Source organism: Schistocerca nitens, chromosome 3 (genome assembly GCF_023898315.1).
Source record: "Schistocerca nitens isolate TAMUIC-IGC-003100 chromosome 3, iqSchNite1.1, whole genome shotgun sequence".
In the NCBI taxonomy this organism is placed as follows: domain Eukaryota; kingdom Metazoa; phylum Arthropoda; class Insecta; order Orthoptera; family Acrididae; genus Schistocerca; species Schistocerca nitens.
Window position 1 is genome coordinate 318023784 of NC_064616.1, and position 19320 is coordinate 318043103.

Genomic DNA, 19320 nt, shown 5'->3' on the forward strand with positions numbered 1-19320 from the left:
TAGTTGTAATTTGGGGCAGAATATCGATGAGTAGGAACATCCAGTAGCAAATGTGTGAAGGCAACTGAAAAAAGTGGAGCATAACTGCTCCATTATGGAAAAAGAAATGTTGGCGATGATATATGGAATAGCATTGTTTCGTTGTTATTATATGAACAGAAGTTTAAGGTTATCACAGACCGCGCATCATTAAAATGGCTGTTAGAGCTGAATGACTCATCAAATAGGTTAATGAGATGGGTATTCAAATTCTGTGATTCTCATTATGAGGTGATTTATAAACAAGACAGGAAGCACACAAATGTAGATACATTGAGTAGGAAGGTTACAGTGCTGAACACGCTAGGCAAAAGTGTAACAGTGACAGAGAGCACAAGTAGCCAACAAAGCCTGTTAGACATTCAGGTCACAACCACAAAAAACACAGTTCGTGATACATGAGGACTTGCACTGCGGAACGACTAAATACAGATCATGCATAGTGGTTTCGGCGGCACTCAAGGACAATGTGTTACGACAAGCATCTACCATATTTTGTTACGTCACAGAGGATGCGGGACAATGGACACATGAGTAGCAGAACGATTTTTGTGGAGAACAACAAAACATGATGTCGACAAATACGTGAAGGACTGTGTCCTTGTGAACAAAGAGCTGATATTCGTTATCAAGAAATCCCTTTACAAAGAGTTCCACAGGTTTTTAAATCCTTTTGAATGACTGGGATTGATATCTAACGAAATTTAAAAGGGCCCACGCTGGAAATGAATATGAACAGACAGTTATAGATCATTTTTCAAGTTTCTTGACACTGGTGACAATTCGGTACGGTCGCCTAGGCTTTAATTAACAGATGGAAACTTAAATTTGGTGAGCCTAATACCCTATTTTCAGCTCAGGGGAGAAATTTTGTGTCAGACTTGATGAAGTAGATATCTCACGTACTTCATACCTGGAAGTTAAGGACAAGTGTGTTTTACCCACAAACTAATGACAGGATGGAAATAGTGCATAGGACCATCTCTAAAATTTTGAGTTATTATGTTAACAGCCATCATAGTGACTGTGAGACATATCTGCAGTACGTAGTTTGTGCGTATAACTGTAAAGTACAAACTGGTACTAGTCTATCAACTTTTCACAGTAGGAAAATGCCGTCTCACTTTGCTGCCATGAGTCCTAAATTAGCACCTAACTGCAAATCAGTTAAAAAATTTGCAAAAAGAATATGGGAAAATGGGTGGGAAAATTGCCACTAGCGGGACAATGGGTGTTCGTAACTAACTCCTAAACGCCTATGGTAAAGACAAAGAAGTTCTCGACTAAATATCAATGTCTGTATCAATTCATTTAAATGACTTCTCCAGTGAATGATGAAGTGCAGTTTCCAACTAAAACGTCTATTGTCCACGTATGTAGGATTAAATCTTTTAGGAGAATAGTGGATGCATTGGTACAAGTCCTGACGATGGAGTCAGGGCGCATGAAAACGACTGAAAAAGAATAAAAAAAGACTGTGTACTACTGGACAAGCACGATGCACATAGCATAAAATACTTAGTGAGTCGCATGACAAGTAGTAGTATTTGTGTTTAGTTGTGGTATTCCTATGAACGGTTTAATGCATGTATTATTCTTTTCTTTGCTGAGTGTATTCTGAATTTGTATTAGTAACTGTAGGTCGCTACATTTGTATGTTGGTTACGTGTTATACTGCCAATGGCCTCGCTGCAGTGGTAACACCGGTTCCCGTCAGATCACCGAAGTTAAGCGCTGTCGGGCTGGGCTAGCACTTGGATGGGTGACCATCCGGCCTGCCGCGCGCTGTTGGCAAGCGGGGTGCACTCAGCCCTTGTGAGGCAAGCTGAGGAGCTACTTGATTGAGAAGTAGCGGCTCTGGTCTCGGAAACTGACATACGGCCGGGAGAGCGGTGTGCTGACCACATGCCCCTCCATATCTGCATCCAGTGACGCCTGTGGGCTTAGGATGACACGGCGGCCAGTCGGTACCTTTGGGCCTTCATGGCCTGTGTGGGAGGCGTTTAGTTTAGTGTAGTTTAGTTACGTGATTATTTCTTAGCTGTTTTGTTTTGTATATGCATTTTCGAAGAAGTGACGGAATAACAGAAGTTCCTTTCCTCAGATGGCAGATCACCAGGGACAAACGGATGGGTTGGGAAAATCCTGATGTTACTGCATGTCAACGGTTAGAATCAGGTGCGTTATTTTCCCGACAACCGGTTGTGTTACTGAACAGTCAACAATGAACATTACGATTGACCGTTGATGTGTGGGAGATAAGCAACGGAGTTCGCAGATTGCAGGATACATTCATAGAATTGCACAATGAAGCGCAGAGTAACACAGTCACCACCGAGGTGTAAGATGAATTCTAGGAAGTGAGACTATTTTATGGCGAACTGAGATCTCAGCTGCCGGCCGGAGTGGCCGTGCGGTTCTAGGCGCTACAGTCTGGTTCAAATGGTTCAAATGGCTCTGAGCACTATGGGACTTAACATCTGTGGTCATCAGTCCCCTAGAACTTAGAACTACTTAAACCTAACTAACCTAAGGACATGACACACATCCATGCCCGAGGCAGGATTCGAACCTGCAACCGTAGCGGTCACGCGGTTCCAGACTGAAGCGCCTAGAACCGCACGGCCACACCGGCCGGCGCTACAGTCTGGAACCGAGCGACCGCTACGGTCGCAGGTTCGAATCCTGCCTCGGGCATGGATGTGTGTGATGTCCTTATGTTAGTTAGGTTTAATTAGTTCTAAGTTCTAGGCGACTGATGACTTCAGAAGTTAAGTCGCATAGTGCTCAGAGCCATTTGAACCAAGATCTCAGCTGACGCAGATCACTGACTTTGTTACACCGACGCTAGTTCGTAGGAAATGGGGATGGTTGGTAGCAGGAGGAAAACTGTCAAAAATATTATTTTGAACAGTGGATAACCAAGATATCCAGGAGCTGACACGATTATGCAAGTGCCAACTATGGTAGACAATACCAAACCACAGCAGAGTGGCGTACCACGCAGTTGTCGTATACAGAGCAGGGCGTACTAAATAACACCAAAATGGTACCTGAATTAACCATTGAGTTAGCGCAGTAAACCCAGGATATAATGAAAACAGTTGTGAAGTAAAATAACAACCGACCTAACTGGACAGCAAACTAGCAGTAGCCAGACTATTATGGGCCTCAGACACTCTCAACGATGCGAGAATTGGTACGGGGTCATTACAGGAAGCAGACTACTATATGGTAAGCACACAACTGAGTTCGATATTATTACCACCGCAACATTTCTTGTCAGTGTTGAATCTAACAGAAAAAGAATTGAAACTTCCTGGCAGATTAAAACTGTGTGCCGGACCGAGACACGAACTCGGGACCTTTGCCTTTGGTGGACAAGTGCTCTGCCAGCGGAGCTACCCATCACTACTCACGACCTGTCCTCACAGCTTTAATTCCACCAGTACCTCGTCTCCTACCTACCAAACCTCACAGAAGCTCTCCTGCGAAAGTTGCAGAACTAGCTAGCAATCCTGGAAGAAAGGATATTACGGAGAAATGGCTTTGCCACAGCCTGGGGGATGTCTCCAGAATGAAATTTTCACTCCGCAGCGGAGTGTGCGCTGATATGAAACTTCCTGGCAGATTTCGCAGGAGAGCTTCTGTGAAGTTTGGAAGGTAGGAGACGAGGTACTGGCGGAAATAATGCTGTGAGGAAAGGTCGTGAGTCGTGCTGGGTAGCTCAGTTGGCAGAACACTTGCCTGCGAAAGGCAAAGACCCTAAGTTCGAGTCTCGGCCCGGCACACAGTTTTAATCTGCCAGGAAATTTCATGTCAGCGCACACTCCGCTGTAGAGTGAAAATTTCATTCTAGACAAAGAATTTACTATGGAATTACGATACATGACAGAAATGTCGGAAAAGAACTTTGGGATGTTTTACCCCATAGCAACTGTGGAAGCGAATACAGACAGAGAGAAGTTGTATGTATATGTTCGACTACCAATGGTAGGAATTAACACGCAGTATCGGTGTTGCAGAGCTCACCCTTATACAGTAATATGGGGAACTATGAGTGGATGGTTACAAGTAAAGACGAGAGAGGTGTTAATTACTTCTGAGTATGGAGAATCGCACGCTGCTATGTCACTACGGAGTGTGCAAGTGTGTCGCAAGGAAATTATGATGATTTGCCCAACCATCGAATTCTAGACTGTCGTACAGCGATACGAAGTACAACTGTATCTGGGGAAAGCAGCGCCGACGGAATGTCAAAAATAAATATTGGCACTACAACCGCATTTTCAGAAGGTAGGAGAATACTGAATCTACTCAGCTTTTGCACTGGAAACTGCGATCATGAAAACCTCAGGGCGTGGCAAAGTTCGAGTTACGTAAGGGTAGTCTTTTGATGAACGGAACAACTTGTGAGGTAGCTGTGACTAACTTCCCCCTCCCAGCTACACTCACAGGTACGACTGTACGCCAATTAATCCAACCTCCATTCTGCTGCCAATGTAAAATCTAACTTACCTCAACAACAGCCTGAATCCTAGTCTCGAACGCTCTTTAGACAAGCTAATGGCATCTCAGGAAGAAAAAATCTTCATGTGGTTAATGTTGTAACGTATTCAGCATCAAGAGAACCGACGCCAAAATATGGTAACCATAAGCATTACGACTACTAGTTTTGCCATGTTTCTGATATCAATTCGCGTACAATTATTTAGTGCCAGATGTAGAAGTATCCATTCTTCAGACCTACCGACACATCAGATACCTGTCGAGTGGTTAACTAACGTAATCCGAGAAATGTAGACTAAGAAAACTGTAAATTGTTATAACTTGTAAAGACGAAAAATAAGGATAATGTAGCACATCTGTGAAAAGGGTTCAGCAAACCGAAACTAAAGAATAATGGTATACTACTAGGAAATAAAGAGAAGCTCCATGTGAGCCAGCTATCATGAGCAAAGAAGTTGTTGCAATGGCCATAAGGTGCAATTATTTAAGTAAATACAGGGTCTTCGGAGAGGAAAGGACAATATTTTACACAGTGATAGTATAAGCAATTCTGAGCAAAAAATTTTGTATGAACATAAGTCCGCAAATGCTTCGTCAGGAGGTATGGGTACTGAAAGGAACTTTAATTCTACAAAATTGGTGTGCACAACGTGAACGTATACGGAATACAACTGGACGGTAACGTGATTTTCTTGAAAACAATGTTACAGAGAAGTACAGTTATGTTACACATTTTTGCATAATGTTTACTTACGTTGCATTTAGTACATAATGCATTACAACGTGCATGTTACAAGGTGTACAACTTTGCTTCAGTCGTTTTTTCCCCAACATCTGAGGCTTTAATGAAACAAATTGGTTACACATGTACAATTCAAAGTGTTTTCCATCGCTGGCCACTACTTTCTCCCATCTTTCGGGCAGTGTACGAATCCCGCGTCGAAAAAATTGTTCATCTTCTGAAGCGATCCAATTTGTGACTTCTTCATGAGATCGGAAGTGTTGGTTATCCAGGGCATGCGCCATTGATCTAAACAGGTGATAGTCAGAGGGATCAATGTCTGGAGAATACGGCGGGTGGGGCAGGACTTCCCATTTTAACGTTTCCAAGTACGTTTTGACCTCTTTTGCAACGTGGGGTCGAGCGTTGTCGTGCTGCAAAATCACTTTATCGTGCCTCTCACTGTATTGCGGCCGTTTGTCTTTTAATGATCCGCTCAAACGCATTAATTACGTTCCATAACGAGCACCTCTGATTGTTTCGCTCGGTTTTAACATCTCATAGTACACGACGCCGGGCTGGTCCCACCGAATGCAGAGCATAATCTTAGAGCCGTGATATTCGGTTTGGCTGTCGACGTGGACGCATGGCCGAGATATCCCCATGATTTTTTGCGTTTAGGGTTATCGTAATGAACCCATTTTTCGTCCCCGATCACAATGCGATGCAGAAATTCCTTCCGTTTTTACCTCTGAAGCAACTGTTCACAAACACACAAACGTCGTTCAACGTCTCTTGGTTTCAGCTCCCACGGGACCCAACTTCCTTCTTTCTGAATCATGCCCATAGCCTTGAGACATTTTGAAATGGCTTTCTGTGTCACTCCCACTAATCGTGCCAATTCTTCTTGAGTTTGACGTTCGTCTTCACTCACCAATGTCTCAGATTCCGCATCTTCGAAAACATTGTCTATTCCACAACTATGCTGGTCTACGACGTTAAAATCACCGTTCTTGAAGCGTTGGGACCATTCACGACACGTTCTTTCACTAAAAGCGTCCTTATAATACCTACTTGAGAGCATTCTATGAGACTCGGCCGCTGTTTTCTTCATATTGAAACAAAATAGTAACACCTCCCGCAAATGAGGAGAATTACGCTCGTAAACTGACATTTTCAATCAAGAACAACTTGATAATGCACACACAAATCGACTAATGTTTGAATGAGGTTATGTTGACTGAGGTTCAAGCTAACTACCTGACGTCTATAATCTGTTTCTTTCGACCGCTGCTTACCGTTGTCGCCACCTATCTGTAAACGGCGGAAGCAAAGTTGTACACCTTGTACATGTATTCAGTTGAAAAGGACTTACCAAATCTTTTACAATCGGCTTTAACAGTTCACAGAACATGTTCGAATATCCCACCATGAACGTCAATGCACTTTTGCGCTCTAGCGATAACATGTTGTATTGCTTCTTCAGTTGCTTGTGGTTGGTTTCTATTCAATTTACCAGCGTCCCTGATGCAACGAAGCAGTTGATCTCGTGTATTTACCGTCACTTTGTTCACCTCTGATTTCATCCAACCCCATAAAAATGAATCTAAAGGTGTAAGGTCAGGTGATCTTGGAGGCCAGTTAATAGTACTGCCACGGCCAATCCAGCGATTAGGGTAGGTGCTATTGAGATGGTCTCACACACGTAAGATAACATGTGGAAGGGCACCGTCATGTTGAAAGTACGTTCTAGTTTGATTGGCTAAAGCAACGTCTTCCAATAGTTCCACAAATGAATTTTCAAAAAATGCAGGTACCTCTCCCCCGTCAATCGCTGATGGACCTATCAAAAGGTTACCGATCATGCCACACCAAACATTCATGGCAAAACGAACTTGGTGACCATCGACGATTACTGCGTGTGTTGTTTATTCCATGTCATGAAAACTGGGCATCGTCGGTGAATAGTATGTATGGAAGCAAATGACTATTCTCAGTTACCCAGTGACAGAATTGAAGTCGTTGGGCATTGTCGCCAACGTGGAGATTTTGAACACGCTGTATGTGAAATGCATACAGGTTTTCCGTATGTATTGTTTCAATGTTTCCCATACACGTGTCTGTGGGACATTCATACGCAGGGACACTCTTCGTATGCTCGTACTGGGACTTCGCTCATCACTTGCGATAATTTCTTCCTGTTCTTGCAAAGTTTGTTGATGTGCACGCTCGGACGATAAACGTCTACTTGTAACAGAGCCTGTTGCACGCAAAGTAATAAACACTTTGGTAAACACCCTGCGATCAGGTAATCGTTTAGTCGGAAAGCGCCTGTGGTATTCTTCTCTTGTAGCGGTAGCACTACCGTCGCAGAAGCCATAAACATACACCATATCTGCGTGTTCCTCATTACTGTAGACGTGTGGCATTGTTAACAGCGCTAATACGAACACAGTTAACACCATACACTACACAGCTAACCGATCCGTCGCCGGTATACTACACAATGCGACTTACATGGCACAATTGTGCAAACAACGGGTGAATGTACTATGTACGTCACATGACCATGATACGTGGTAGGTTGCATAGCGTAAACATGGCATGTACCCGTGCATTGTTTGCAAGAAATTCATGTTACGGTCCAGTTGTATTGCGTATACGTTGTACACATCAATTTTGCAGAATTAAAGTTCCTTTCAGTATCCATACCTCCCTAACGAAGCATTTGCGGACCCATGTTCCTATACCAGTTTTTGCTCAGAATTACTTATACTATCACTGTTTAAAATATTGACCTTTCCTCCCCAAACACCCTCTATTTGAGATTGTTGCAGAGTATAGTCAAAGGCAAAATTGGGACGAATTTTTTGTAATGATGGGGGAGTGTTGCCCAGCAGAATAATTTTATTGTATACGTGTACATGTTTAAATTTTTTAACGTTGTAGCAGTTGAGCTCAGAAGAGAGAAGGCTAGTTCTGGGCCAATGTGCCAGTCGGCAACAAAATGTACCGCCGATGTAGCGGACCTCAGGGCATCAAGAGGGCATTGTCACAAATTCCGAGCCAGGAAAGCAGAAATACGAATGTCCCTGTGCTATGGAACAGGCTATCGTGAAGTAACACTTTGTAAGTTCAGCTCCAGGGCGCCACTGCAATATTCAAAAGTACACAGAAAGACACGAGGAGCTCGGCGACCATGAATAATCATTGAATTATCTCAGTGATGCCAGGAGAGTTGATAGGACCAATAAACGAGGACAAATACGTTCACACAACCAGAGCCATCGTGTTATAGGCACAGGCTCGACCCTTTAAATAACGAGGTTTTCGGAGCTCAAAGACACATTTAGTCATGCTGCCATTTTGTCCGTGATGCTAGAACCAGAGAGAATGAAAGTCTACTGAATTTTAATGAAATCACGACAAGTTGATGGCAGATGGTCTGCTTGTTATTTGAGGGCTGACATCAACACCAAAACTTAGCCAACCTGATGCATACCACAGCCCTGGTCTTCCTTTGGTGTTTGCTGGGATATCGCGGGTGAGAAGACTTGTGCTGCCAGCCCTCCTCCACTACGGGTCAGCGTGGATGATGTGTAAGCTGTCACCTCCACACCAACCAGGCGTGACACGTTCGCGCAGCCCTCTGGCCGACTCATGAATATCTGCTACAATCTTGGTCGATCCATGGTGGATGACCAGGGCGTGCTCTTCACGACAACTGACATCCTAAGATGCTGACGACCGGCCGCCGACCGCCACCCTGAAGACACCTTAAAACTCTGTAAACTCAAAAAGAGAAATAAATGTTGCAGATACCACTGTGTCATTGACGCCTCCGGGCGTAAGCTGGACCACTCACTCACAGTCCGTGCCCGGCCTTCCGCTCACAACACTACCCCAGGTGACTGGGTTGCAACACTGTTCTTATTTTTACCAATATGCTTTATCGGGCTTTCGACCATCTTCACTTGGCATAACACATATTTAAACCTTCAATTAGTACATCGTGACAGACATCAACTATAGTTTTGATGCTACCGTTGGCCTGTGCAAAATAACAACTCTGTTTACGTATTACATTTTACGAGTTTTATACTTACAATGTATTACTCGTTAGATGCATTTACTTTATATTCTGCTCGTTGCTGCTCCTATTTTCCGAATTTATGAACGTGGAAAAATCGCTTTTCGTTGCGTATTGCGCAATAACGGCGCAGCATGACACAAAGGAAAAGTTTTCATGTCACGCTTATAAATCGACAAGTAGAAGCAACAACAAGCAGAGTAGAAAGTAAGCGCATCTAACAAGTAATAATCTGTAAATATGTAACTCACTAAGTGTAATGAAGAAACAAAAGTTCTTAATTTGGACAGGCCAGCTGCAGCATCCAAATCGCATCGATGGTCTTAACGGTGTCTTACTTGAATATTTAAGTATGTATTACTCCAGTTATAGGTGGGCGAAACCATGGAGCTCATAAACCAGTAAAATTGACTTTTATCATTGATTAAAGTTAGTAAGGTAAATGAACAAGTAAGGAGTAGGAGAAATGTATGTATGTCAAGGCAACGACGGAAGGTGAGGGAAGGAGCGTATATGAGGGGAGGAAGCTAGAAGAAACAGAGGGAGGGAGGGAGAGAGATAGAGATAGAGAGAGAGAGAGAGAGAGAGAGAGAGAGAAGTTTTTGCTTCGTTGAGTCTCTCATTCATGAGCTCAATGTGGGGGCGGAACAAGATGAGTAATACATTATTTCTGCCTCACTGGTTCATGTTGCTAAATATTCTACGATTATGTAGATCATTTTGTTTCCATCTGTTACTTACCGATTATGCAGATGTAGTTTTATGTTAGCGGTTTCTTTATTTGGTAGTTTTCCCTAAAGGTGCAGAGATTTCTGATGTTACTGACATACTCTTGTAACTGACCAACAATATCGTTGTTTAAAGCGGTCGGCAAATGTATGGTTTGTTTGATAGTTCGTTCTTGTCATCGTTATGAGGTAATAAACTGTTTATACAGGGTGTTTCAGAAGTGATGGTCAATATTCTGGAACATGACCGAAAATATCATTCGAAACAAAGAAGTGAAGTAATCGCGGGATCTAAAACGCATACCTTAACAGCTATGAGCAACTCTTGATCTTCGATACTGTAACACAAATCTCTTCTACTCCATGCTCTTTGCTTTCTATGTTTTTGGAAGTGGTAGGATGGACCAAAAGAAGAAAGAAAACCAGTAACATGTGCTCTAAAATTACGAGCTCTTGTTCATCTTTGCTACTTGGAAACACAACTCTTCTAATGAGCAAGCGCTCATAAATTTTAAGGTATGCACTTTAGAGCACATGTTTACTAAACTTTCTTTTCTTGTTTTGGTCTATACTACCACGTCCCAAAATATGGAAAGCAAAGAGCCTGCAGTAGATGAGATTTGTTTCACAGTCTCGAAGATCAAGAATTGCTCATAGCTTTTAACCTATGCGTTTTAGCTCCCATTTTTACTTAACTTTTTTGTTTCGGATGCTCATTCCTGTCATATCCCTGAATATTGACCTTCACTTCTGAAACATCCTGTATAACAGTATGGATATCGTGTATGAAAATGAAGACTAAATCGTTATAGTTGTGTTTCCATTGTGTAACATGAAACTGTTCTGCCAAGATGACACCAAGGTTCCTCCTGAGTGACTTAGTAGCTATTGAATACGCAAACGTTGGGACAATAACCAATGCATAAAACTGAAATTTACATCAATGTGTCATTTTATATTTAATAGACTTTTTATGATTTTTAAGGTTTCCGATGGATGTTGTGAAATGGTTATGAAAGACTGATACATTCTCAATTTCTGTTCTTATAGTCGTATAAAATTCTTTAAAACTAGCTACGCCACTATCTTATAACAGCTTGTTACACTTGAAGCTTTTCTAGTTACTGATAACCTTGAATGTAATGACACAGAACATGGAAATGCAGTCTTTAAATAGTAGTCACACTTAAAACACGAAAATGAAGGCTAAATTTTCTTCACAACCATCATTGTCTTCCATAGTACAATGTATTGTTACTTAGTGGCTGTGTGGAACCGGCATTATTATACGAGATGATACTCCATTTGCGTTTTTCAACTTCATTCGCTTAGCCGCGATAAAGAAGTCCCGAGAAGGAAACAGAGCTCATAAATCAACAGCACAGGTGCTCGGTTTGAAGTCTCACTCCCACCACCTCCTGAAACTTCTGTTTGCAGTTAAATCTCTCGTCGACACCGACTAACGTACAGAACAGAACTGTGATTTAGATAAGTTTTTGTTGTGCGTCGATTTGATTAGATTATGTTCAAACTTAGGCCATGCCTAATGTTGAAATAAGTGTTTTATTTATATGCAGAATTAAGAATAAACAAAGTACTTCCTCATAGCGTCCCAGTCTAACAATTCACTGTGAGGAATTGTGCCTTATGGTGACACAATACGATTTACCACCACAGAGGCGCATAATGCCTTTTACAGGAATAGAATTGTGCAGTATCACAGACATTCAGACGATATCGGTCGGAAGAAATCAACTTGTTACTGCTGTAGTCATATACATTGGAAAAGACTTCCGGTACTCTACTGTTTCACACGAAATATTGAAGTTATTAAATAGCTATTCTTAGTGTACAAACATTATCTCTAAAATGATAAAATAAGCTAGGAAATGAGTGCGAAACCATTCTTTTTCACTGTATTTATCCTGTTAACCGCATTCGTTGTTTCAAATGAATATTTTTCTGACCGTCTGTTGAAGTAATATACCCACATTTTTATGCTGAGACTTGTGCGGCAGTGCGGAAAAAATATATACTGGTAAAGGAATTTTCAGAAAAGAAGCGAAATAATACAACTTTATTAGAGGTACCAAAAAGATAAGGTTATATTTTAAAATACGAAACTATTCTACGACAAATGAAGGGAATTTTGTATCTCTAAATGTCTGTAATTTTCAGTTACTATTTCATATACCTTTGACATAAAGTTGATATGTATAAATATATATAAACAATATGTAATGTATCATTCAATGACATTAGTATTATTTTAAAATAATTTTTAAAAAGCGGAAATCTATTTAATATACATCATCTGTAATGTAGATTATAAAATTACAAATTCAGTGAGTCGTTCATTATTGAAATAAGAGCTGTTCGAATTTTAAACATTTATTGAATAATAGCTTCAGAAACAACACTTCATAGAAATAACCAGAAATATAATACAAAACATCCAAGCAGATAATAGACAGTACAACGAACATGTTCTTCTGGATTGGAATGGTTTTGTGTGATGCCCAATAAGAAGAAAGCTCATGACATGTGATGCCTTATTTCATACTATAGGCATTTTATATGTTAACCGGACGTTTATCTGGTCATATTGCAAATTTACAATTCTCTACATGTTTCAGTATATTATTCTCCTGATATGCCTTATTATAATTCAAACAGCCCTGTTCAATTATGCTATATGATATGCATTTGGGATGGGTATTTTAATAAAATATAACTCATTTATGCAATAAACGCTACATTGACAATATAGTATACGAGACCATTATACTGCTGTCTCATGAGTTAATGTCAATTCTGCAATACATCTGACCACATCATTGTTACTTACTTTTGGATCGTATTATCCAAATTTTCAAATAAAGATATAATGTGACATCTTTGATTCAGTAAAACTTAAACTGTAAATAGCAGGATAAAACGATTTTTTACTTTGCTGTTTTTCCAATATGTCCTTGATGGACTATAACTTCCTAAAATAACGGCAAGGACTAAAATTTTATGGCTATAGGTACAACAGACGATACTCCGTAGAAAGAAGGTGGAAATATCTGTTGTCTCGTCATCTATAACTAAGAATACTGCTTGAATACACATCTTGAAATTTTCCCACTGTGACAATTCTTTGTATTCTGATTATTAACTGAAAGATATATTATCTTTTAAATTTAGTGTGATGATAATAAAAATATTGTCGTTATTACCTGTTACTCTTCGCAAAAACATTGTTCTGGATGTTAACTTAGAGTTAGATCCGATGTGATTATTTTCTTATTCCTGTAAGGAGCTGAAGAAAGCTAGTGACATTTGTGGTAAATTACTCTAACTGTGAGAGCCACTGTTGTCATTAAGCGATGTTTGCGTATTTGACCAACTTACGCCATGAGGGTTCCGTTCTGATTTGAATTATAAATAACTTCCTTCCATATTTTACCTTTGATTTTTAAGAACTAGTGTACATTCAACACAAATGTTAGGTTATGTTACTGGAGATAAAGTAAGCGATTTTTCAACTACATTAGCGAATACATTTTAGTGCTAAGCTGACACTTATTGAACAATTGCCATACAGTATCCCCTATAATACAAATACTCACATCCAAAACCCACGAGAAATCAGCCTTCTCATTTATGGTAGCAACATCTCTTTCATAATAAAACGCTTTTTCAGCCACTCGCACCAGAAACGATTTGATAAAAATGAAAAACTTACAAACTGCGTGCATCTTTTCAGGAGTAGTGTACTGCTTCACAGAAGGCAAGTAAAATAAAATCATAACCGCCTCTACGTAGTTTTCCTACTTAACTTTACAAAAAATTCAAAAACAACATTCACTTCACCATTCATTCGGGGTTGGGTTTTACTAAAACACAGCACTCCAGAAAGCACATTTAGGTTGGTGAAATGATCAAATATTCTCATTTCACCAGTATTGTTTTTCCTTAATGAGAATAACACTTAATATTTAAGTTCGTACTGTATCTTCCGAGAAAGAGACAATTGTGACTTAAATACAATTTGTATTGCTTCATACACGCGTTCCGCATGTTTGATTCACGTAGTGAGTCTGCGGCAACGGAATTAATGGAGAAATCAATAAAACACGAATTAATTCGTTGTAGTCTTTAACAGTAAACACAGAAATTGCTGTCGCAGCATACATATAGTTAACAACATTTATAACGCTCTATAATTTTACAGTATACACATACAATAATACACGAACACTATTAAAACACAGCACTAACACTAAAAGTTCCTTCATGGATACATTGTTCTCATTGCTTTCTGAGGTTTACTTTCAGCGACGATTGTGAAATAAAACACATTCATTGCGATTTCGGGCGAAAAATGCCTAATAGAAAAGTAAGGAGAACAATTTATGATTGTATTACAACGCGCTGAAGATTGTGAACGGAAGCTACCCTGACATTGCACAGACCAAACAGATTAGAGCGAATAGACGCTTCTATTTCCGCTGCTTACTTTTCTTACTATGTATGTAAACATTATCTACAATGAAACGTCTCCTACCGTGTATGTTATCCGTATTCTTTTTCGATTAATGAATGCCTGGGTTTCCGCCACTGAATCTTCTTAGTCATTCATACGCAAATATAAACATACATATACAGACATACACATACGAAAACACTAACATTTACACACACACGGCATTCAGATAACATTAAACGATATGTCAAAAATACAAATGAAACTCTGATTTCTAATCACTCTCTAAAGCGTCGCTGGCTGTTGTGCGATACCACAATGTACCATGTTACCGTAGTGCAAACGATAGGTTGTGTAGAGGAACAGGTCCTTCAACTGTAATGCCGGTGTCATTATTGCTCGATTACAGAATTATTGCTTAAGATTTTCGGGTATCGTTACTAACATTTTCTTTTTTACAGTCAAGGCACATGATGTGGTGCCATAAAGGAAACTGACTTTGTAGAAACTATGGTTACGAAAACTTGACTTACAAATACTATTCGCATATTATACAGTAGCTACTTACATGCCATTCATGATTACTTAAATAAGAAAACTCATGAAAAGACGTTTATATTTCCTCCGAATCAGTAGGCTTATTAGCGAACAGAAACTTGTAGAAACTTGGAAATTAGGAACCATTCATAATCTTAGCATTGACTGACTTGCACCGTTGTGTCGTTACGGCGTCGGCAGATGCGTTGCTTCTTAGCTGATGAGTGTTTCCACAACTGAAATTAGGTAGTAGTACTAAATAATTCATGCATTAGGTGTTACAAAAATATGGAAAGCTAAAGGACAAACATATCCGGTGTATTCATGAACAACGTTACAAACTTCGAGAGAGTATTCCTGGGATCAAGAGGAGAAGAAAAACCCATAGAAACATAGTTTTAAATACTTTCTATTTCTGGATAATGGAACATGATATGTCTAAAGCTAATATCCTAAATATTTATTTACCGTTTACCGTTGAAAAATATCTGTTCGAAACACATTCTACTCATTTCAGCATAACCTCACAATGGCAATGTACTGATTTCCTTATTCTTACTAGGATCTGAAGCACATCACAGATCCTACTCTACGTGTACGTGTGCTGGACACACTGGTATGGCATAAGCCAAACATTTCGTTTGTCCCCGCATAAGTCGAGCAGGATGTGCTATAGACAAGGTGATCGTCACGCTTTTGGCGTTTTACATAGCCCCTTACGCCTCGCGTCGGCTCAGCAGAAATCTTTAATTTGCGCACATCGACGCATGTGCCGACTAAAAATTCATTTCTCGGCCTAATACGGCACACGCGCTTCCTGACCAGGGTTTCAACATGCAGCTCACATATAATATTATTCTGGGTGACATCAGATGACTGAACATCAATAAGTGTTCTTAACTATTTTTATGCTCATTTCGAAACTGTTTTCAGTTTTCGTCTATCACGTACAGTTTTTTTCACGATGGAATAATATCTTTTTTTTATCAAATTTCCCTTTATCAGTGGAGAAAAATTCATACTGGAATTTTTGTTGCTGCTCAGACTTATAAATTCAGTAAGGATCACAAATTTGAGAATGCAATAAATAGACTACGTTCTGGTGTATTGTTGAAAACTTTCAAGGGAGTAGAAACTTTAAAATTACAAAAACATTGTGAAAACCATGTTGGGAAATTTAAAGAAGATGGGCTGTAACATGAGTGTAAAAATTCACTACTCACATATTGCCTACCTCCTTGAAAATCTAAGACATAACAGTGAAGAGCAGTGTCCACCAGGATGTTTAGCAGATGGAGAAGACGAATGAAAGTATGATGGCCGGTTGTTTTTGCGTCTTGAAGAGGAACAATAAAGCTAAGAAACCATTTGTACATACCTAAGAAATAAAAGAGTAATTATATACCATAGAACTTGATTTTATTTTAATTTTTGTGCTTTAGTTACTTAAATATTTAAAATATAAATCTTATTTTGTGAAAAATCCTGGTGTGATAGAAGAAATGAAATTAATTTTCAGAATTAGAAATTGGTTCTAGAGACCTAGTATTGAGAAATCACCTAACGAAAATTTAAAAAAAAAAGCAAGATTGTGTAATCAAGATGGTGCATCAAACAATTATCACCGAGAACCAAGTGGAACCCCATACTAATTGGAACTTTCAATCGCGAGCTGAGAAAGTTGCCTAAAATCCTGACATCAGAGCTGAAACGGACACGAAGCTGGATGAATGAAACTGATGCTAAATTACAAGAAAATACCACCTTTTCAGATCTATTCCGTTAACAAGAGAAATAACGGCGAAAGCCTCAAGATTCTCGTGTTACATTCGATATTTAGAATAAATAGCAGAATACGGCTAAAAAGAACATTCTGTGATATGTTACACACTGGGAACATATCGCCAGGAATCAGAACGGGATATACTATAATGGTCTTTAAACCGAAAAAAAAGCACGTGGCTTTAGCTACCAAAACAAGACCTTAGTTTGAGAGGTAGCTACCATGTTTGGCACTTTTATGACAACTGTCAACCTAGGTCGTGAGTATTTACGTTTTATACGTTTCACAAATAGTAAGTTTCGTCGATTTGCCATCAGATCTCGATGAAAACTATCTGAAACATTATTTCGTCACAATTACACCATTCGTATTGTGTAGATGCTAGTGCTGTTTCAAAATCTTGGAACAAGCAATACGCAACAGAGCTCTGGTGTAAGAAACATAGCATTTCCAACTTAGGAACTGGATTTCGAAATTACCGAAATTTATTTTGAGCACTTACTAACACTGAAAACTTGCATCGCGTCAGTACTAAAGAAGAATGTAAAAATCAGAATAGCTGTTGTGGAATTATGTGTCCGTATGGTATCCAAATAATTATGTGATGAATATGTACTGGCCCGTTGTTAACTGAATATCCATTGTTACTAGTGCTACGCAGATTATCTTCATAGGAATTTTTGGCCCTCTTATGTTAAGTTTGACGAAACCATTATAATGTTGATAAAATATGCAAGAATTAAGAATAAGATAGTTTTGTTTTGTTAACGAAACTTATCGCTATCTGAATAGCAGTAACCTTTTTAAGCCTGGCCTCAGCCTCAGGCACTACGTTTGGGCCGATCTCCGGGCAGAGAATCAGTTCTACAGACAAACATACTAAAGCTGTCTTTCATGTTTCGGGGATTATAGTCAGAATGACAGTTTCTAAGAAATCGGAATGGGTGAGAAGGCAACGGAAGAAACTGTCGGTGGCGTATTAAATGGAAATTTCAACGTCAGTAAATAGCAGGGCACTTTTCTGTCCACAAGCGTTCATTAGGAGAGTACAGTGGTGACACATACTTTTGGATAATTTAAAAACAGTCCCACAGATCAGTTGAAGACGAGATAATGAAACATCTTAAACATTTAGAATACTATTTCTTTGCTTTTTTGACCTAAAGATAAAAGAATTTTTAAAACTGATTTATGATTTAGCGGGACATTTGTGCTTACTGCATCGATTCAATAGGTACAAGAAAACTGTTGGCAACAAATTTTTTCCCGGTTTCGTGAAGCGGCATTCCGAATTTTCCTTATGATATGCCCAATCTACCAGCCTTCAAAGAGCACAAGACGTCAACAAAGAGCAAAGAACTGTTGTTTTGAAGGCTTATAGCAACAAAGAAATTACTGTTGTATTTAATTTTATTTGTCTGGGAGCTACTACCCCTAATAATACGAAAACCGGAAAAGTTGCATGACCCTAATAATCCACAGGGCATAAACTAAAAATCAAAGAAGAACGAAATTCGCTCGGAATTAATCGTCAACTTATCATGAATCCGTGATTGATACTATAGGGGTTTTATATGAATAGGAATGTGTGGACGAAATTCAATCAACCAAGAATAAGGAAATGTCGGGTGGTATTGGACAAGTAAACTCTTCCGAAATTATGATTTTTTTCAGAGGGTTGTCTATGAACATATTTCGCACTAAACAATAATATGGTAGGTTTCTTGATAAAATTATAAAACTCAATGTCATAAGAATATATTTTCGTTGTTTCTTGTACTGCTACCACTTTTTGTATTTTTGTCGTTTAAATTTTGGAGAGTGGTATCGAAAATGAAATTTTAACGAGTAAAATGTCATTTTTGTTAGAAAAAGTTTTAATTGTACCGTTAATGGTTGTATCGGCAATGAAACTGTAACGAGTAAGGAGTCGTTTTTGTGATAAGAAACTTTTAATTGGAGTGGAAATGATTACTAATATTAAACCAAAGTAAGTAAAAATTATACACCCTAGTTCGAAATTTCCACTTCGAGAGAAAGTTGACTCAAAAATAGGAAAAATTATTATTAAAGTTAGTAAACTAAGGCTCTGGGCAAAATAACTGTAAATCAAATATTAGTTTAACCTTTAGTGAAACTTATCACACCTACGATAAAGACTGTTCAGCTCTACAAGAGCCCATCGCAAATGTGGCATTGAATCCAATCTTCATTGATCGTATGGTATTGTTTCCTGTCCATCACTGAATGTCCTCTGAAAAAGACTTGTCATTTTCTAAAACAGGTTTCGTGGCTACGTCATTATTTTCCCGTAAATCTTTAAGCCTGTCACCTACTGTAAATCTTGAAACTGATTATTTCCCATGATCGACATTTCACGAAGTCTAATTTTGTCTATTTCCCTGTTACAGAAAAAAAACTGTAAATATTTTAGTATTTATG

General features: G+C 39.2%; 1 pseudogene; it reads left to right on the forward strand.

Moving 5' to 3' along the window:
* The first annotated feature begins 1715 nt into the window (after positions 1-1715).
* LOC126249830 (5S ribosomal RNA) lies at positions 1716-1833 on the forward strand (annotated as a pseudogene).
* The last annotated feature ends 17487 nt before the right edge of the window (positions 1834-19320 follow it).